Genomic DNA, 5,139 nt, shown 5'->3' on the forward strand with positions numbered 1-5,139 from the left:
TTTCTGAACGTCACCTCTTAGGAACAGGGAAAAAATGAGAAATTTCCTTAGTTTCCTCCAGTTACCCTGTGCCTACAGGCAGGGTCAGGAGACAGCACTCAGGTCTCTTCACAGACCTGCGCGTTCACTGGTACGAAAGAAAAACAGGTTGGAACCTTCCTGCTAGTCACAGCATAAAAGACCTGCCCTGTTAAGCCTTGAGTAAATATTTCGACACAGTTGCAGCAATCAGGAGCATCGCAGCTAATGCTCACCCAGAGCCAATTTCTGGCTCCAGCTCCCTGCTCCAGCTGCACTGTGCCACTGCCCTGGGTCTGCCCGGCAGGCAGGGATGTGCGCGTGTGCCAAAACCACGTACGCGCTGGGATGCAGAGCAGCAGCTGACTGTCCGTAGTCATTTCCATTTCTCTGCAACACCTTCGAACACAAATTTTTGAACGCGGATTCTGCATTTGCAGTAATGCTGTGTGATAAGCTTTGGGCTGTAGCTGTTTAAAAAAAAAAAAAATTAAAAAATGCTTAGTGAGCTGAACTCACTCCTCCATTCAGGTCGAATTCATCAAATCGGTTCCTAGCCCGTTCCCCCTAACATGAGGGAGAAATGAAATTTGAGAAAGTCAGAATGTTTCATCTCAACATTTTTCTGAGTGCTTTGTTTCAAGATGACTTTTTTTTTTAAAAAAAAAAACACATCATTTTCAAATAGATTTGAGAAATGAGTGACTTCAAGTGAAACGAAGTTTTGGTTTCTACAAAGCAACTTTTTTTTCTTCCATTCAAGCAGTGAACTGAAATTAATTAGTCACTAATTAACATAGCTCTGGTGTTGACTAATTTGTGTCCAAGACACTAGATTATGGGGAGCAGAGATGGGAAGGGGGAAATGGACTGATCTATGCCAGCACTGGAGGTTACATTAAGGGTTGTTTGGAAAGAATGAAGGCGCAGAGTCCTGTTGTGTGGGGGGTTGCGTAAAGGCTCCCCAAGGGAGTTCAGGTGTACCCAAAGGCTTCTGCTGGGAGCACTTTTTGATGGGAGAAAGTGGCACCGTACATGTTTTTTAGGGTCCTAATTAGGGTTCGGCTTAATGAATGGGTTTAATGGGTTGGCACAAACACTTCTGGCCTTGTCTCTGCCTTTTTAGGCATCTGGCTTTCCTGTAGTGCTGGTGGAGATGGAGACACCCAAAGGACGAGGGTGAAGTCAGCAATGTGGTCTCCTAAAATGAGCACGGGTGGGATTTTTCTGCCTGCTCCCTGGCACAGTGGGGGATTTTCTGTTTGCTTGCAGCAACGCTTGTGGCTGGAGGCCTGGGACCCGTGTCACTGCAGAGAGGGCATCCTGTGCTGGCATCCTGGCTAAGAGCTGCTCAGCAAAAGGCCCCCAAGGAGCAGATTTCCCCATTTCCTTGCAGCTCAGCGTGCCTGTGTGTCCAGGCGTGCCTGTGGGCTGCAATTAGGCTCTGTAATCACAGGGGCAGGGATGGCTGCACGGGACCCACCACGGAGCTGCAGCGGTTTGGGAGCAATGAATCACCCCGTGCCCAGCGATTATTTTAGCTCCTCACTGATGTGGCAGCATTCCTGGGGCAAAAAGGGGAATTATCTTCTGCAGCCACCCCGCGTCCATCCTGTGCATGGTGTAATTTGGTCGAGAGGCAAAACGACTCAGCCGAGTCCATGAGGAAAGTCGGGGATGGGGTGAAGCTCCCAAATACATGTGCAGAATGCTCCCTCCCTTTTGGGGAGGGGGAAAAAAAAAAATTCTGTTTTTTGCACAAGAGGGCACTGTCAAACAGGAGCCCCTCTGGCTGTCCCCATCGCACGTAAAGATGTGAGAAGGGAACTTTGCAGCTTCTTCATGCCAGTGCAAGGGAGCATTTTGTCATCATTTATTTGCTGTTTGGAGTAGAATCGGTGGCAGCGTGGAGCTGCTTATCCTCGGCACTGGCGATTCAAGCAGCAGACAGACAGACAGACGCACTTAGCGCTGTCAAGGTGCATCGCCCATGCAGGACCAGTCTCCCTGGTGAAGGGTAATGAGCGTGTTCCTCTCAAACGAAGAGTGGTGGTGGAGGATCCAGAAGTGCCACCACGAGGACTGCATTATTTATCGTGCTGGTCTTCCTCCCCATGCATGGAAGCCACCCCTTGGGAGCACGCTGCCTTATGTCGGTTGTGGGAATGGCTTGCTGCCAGGGCCGCGTGCTCCACCTGGCGAATCGGTCTGCTGGGGGCAGGGGTTTGGGTGGGCTCTGCAGCTGACGCTGGGCTTTTTGCAATATTTTTCTCACGAGACAAGGGAGAAAGACGCTGAGAGGAGCTGAACGCCAAAGCTATTTGTCAGCTGCAAGTCTTGCAGCGCTGCCACTTCCATAATATTTCCAAGTAGGTGCAAGTGCCCTCCCTGCCCTTGCAGTTCCGGCATGCTCGCACCCTCATCCATGTCCGCAGCCCCTGGCTGCTCTCCCTGCCTCCTGTCCTGGCTCTCTGCCCCTGCACAGAGCTGCCGGCACCTGGGCGGCCACAGTGGGACCCAGGGTAGCCCTGGGCAGCTTCTCCTTCACTCCTCCTCCTTGATCCTGGAGATTATTTCCGAAAAAGAGGCATTCAAAACGGATGGAAACTAATGTATACTACTAAGACTGTTACATTCTTTGGCTTTTTTCTTTTTTTGAATTGCATGCTGACATTGTTAATTAATGTTCTGGTAGTTAATTATTTGGATCGATAATAGAAAAAAAGGCCAAAAATATAAATCATGTAACACTAATACTGTTGCTTCAGGGATCTCTGCAGTTGGGTTTACATTGAAGCTCTGTTGGTCTGTGACTGTGGATAACAGGCAGCGGGTTTGGGACATGTGTTTTTTACATATAAAAAGTATGTAATGGAAATTTTCCTTCTTTAAACTCAAACATCCAGCATTTTTTTTTATTTGCAAAAGCAAACTATAAAACCTTTGCTTCATCTTTCATCAAAAAAAAAAAAAGAGGAAATATGAAAACTGGACGTGCTAGTGGAGGCTAGGCTTTCTTTCAGGATAAAATCACCACGGGTTTAAGTGGGCTCCAAGACAAGTGCTATGTAACCGATTGGTTTCCACAGGAAAGAATATGCCTTGATCACCATTGTACCATGGCTGGTATCACTGGAGGGCAGTTAAGGTCGTTGGGAGATTTAATTACATATTTTCACATCTTATTCTCCGTGGGCTCATTAAAGTACTGCTTTATGTCTAAATATTTGGCTTTATTTAATACCTGGCTTTGGAATAATTACAGTACCCTTCTGTTATGCTTGATCTGTAAACTTCTGGCCCATACTTAGTTGTTGGAAAAAGGGTCGGTGTGTACGTGGTTCGGTTTGTCTGGGCTTACATCATGCATTTCGAGGCTTCGGATGTTATTTCCATTGTTCCTTGTGCCTTGCACTAGGATGCTCCGTGCAGAGCCTCTGCACACAGATAACAAAATGATTATGCACAGGGAGGAGGTACCGAAATGCCCGGTTGTTCTCAGAACTAAACGCAAATGAGGACCCAGCTCCCAGCAGCAATTAGCACAAATCCCACCTTGTCCTGCCTCCAGACCCAGGAGTCCAGCAGGCTGGCTGTGTCACGGTCTCTAAAAAGCACATAAGAGTTTTGGAAAGACTTTTGAAACCTCCATCCCTGCTGGATATCAGATATAAATAACATCCCAGTCAGATTTAAACTGCTGATTTGCACATAAAATAGGATTCTGTAGATGGTGCTGCATATGGTCAATTAAACCCAGGTAGTCGTACAAAGCCCATCATGTTCCCACCTGGGGCTGCGTGCACAAGGTAACTCCTCAGTGTCTGAGCAGAGCTGCATGGTCCCAGCCGAGGGCTGCACAGGGGTCCCACCTCCCTCTGGCATCCAGGGCAGGAGGCAAAGCAGAGGTAGGCACCCAGTGACCTGCACAGCCTTGGGGATGGGGGAAGCACGGGTGAGGGTAGGTTAATGGGTAGCCCTTGAGCCTTAAACCCGTTCAAATTTACTATGGGAAAGTATTTTCCCATCAGTACAAACAAAAATAACACTAGTGCTGAACGCAGCCCCTGCTCTAGCAGAGGGCAGCAGTACCTGCATGGGGAGCCTGTTGCTTTTCTTGTACCTGGTGATAAAAGTGTCTCACGGAGGTGCTGCAACGAGGACCAGCGACGAGGGGAAAGCAGCACACAGGCAGGTCTGAGTGTGGGTGACAGCGTGAGCTGGCACAGGGCTGCTTTAGGTGATGCTTTGTGAGCTGTTGCTGATGGAACAGTGAGGTCACAGCAGGGCTAACCCGGTGCCATGTCATGCGCTGGCCTGGGGTGCAGGATTTGGGGTTGGCTCCCGGTCAGGATGGAGGAAATCTCTGCTCGCAGCACTGAGCCGTAGGAAGGCACAAATCCGGAGAGCTGCAGTGGTGGCTGCCAATCTGGGCTCCGCAGCTGGCTTCCAGGTGATTGTGTGGCAGGGACCTACCTATGCAGTGCCCAGAGCGATGGTCCAGCTCTCGGTGGGCTGCAGGCGATGCTGCTTGCAGCTGCAGTGAGCTCCTGCAGTGTCCTTTCTCGTGCTCCATCCTTCCCTGCACTCAGCACACTGACGCTTTGGCGGGGTTGAGGTGGTAGGGCCGGAAAGCAAGAAACAAACTCAAGGTTGCAGAATTCACCTTGATGGGAAGAACAGGAAGAACAAGGTAGGTGAGCCAGCTCATTAATTAATTGGTTCTCTAATTAGCTTCCAGGGGATCCTGGGACTGCTACTTTGGAAATACACGCACAAAAATAAGTTACTGCTTGGAACAAGTGCCCGTGGCATGCTTGCAGTGCGAGCCAGATGTGTGCGAGTGGTAAACGTGGTATCAGATGGCAGCCAGGCAGGGAACAACCCTTGCAGGAGTGACCTCCCACAGCGTGCCACCTCCTCCCGGCTGCGGGCAGGCTTCCTTCCTTCAACCTGGGGCTTACGAGCGTGGAGGGCCCCCAGATGTGGAGGAGGATGGGGCAGACCCACCCTTGCTGGTCAAAGCTTCTTCCCCATTGCAAAGCAGGTTTTCACTCAGGCTCTGCAGCTCTTTTGTTTTTTCTTGGATGGCTTAAGGCATTTTTGGGTAACATGGGGCTG

The 5,139-nt window shown here is 49.8% G+C and overlaps 1 long non-coding RNA gene across 3 annotated transcripts; it reads right to left on the reverse strand.

The window, feature by feature from the left end:
• Positions 1–1,352: 1,352 nt before the first annotated feature.
• LOC106046712 (uncharacterized) lies at positions 1,353–4,220 on the reverse strand. 3 transcript variants are annotated; one of them, XR_010825861.1, is made up of 4 exons: positions 4,111–4,220; positions 3,809–3,951; positions 3,574–3,625; positions 1,353–3,455 (listed from the first exon to the last, which is right to left on the reverse strand). It is a non-coding gene; the product is annotated as an uncharacterized lncRNA (long non-coding RNA). The 3 variants fall into 3 exon arrangements; XR_007167937.2 differs by lacking the exon at positions 3,574–3,625; XR_010825860.1 differs by having other exon boundaries at positions 1,353–3,625.
• Between the last annotated feature and the right edge of the window lie 919 nt (positions 4,221–5,139).

The sequence above is a fragment of the Anser cygnoides genome, chromosome 19 (genome assembly GCF_040182565.1).
Source record: "Anser cygnoides isolate HZ-2024a breed goose chromosome 19, Taihu_goose_T2T_genome, whole genome shotgun sequence".
NCBI lineage: Eukaryota > Metazoa > Chordata > Aves > Anseriformes > Anatidae > Anser > Anser cygnoides.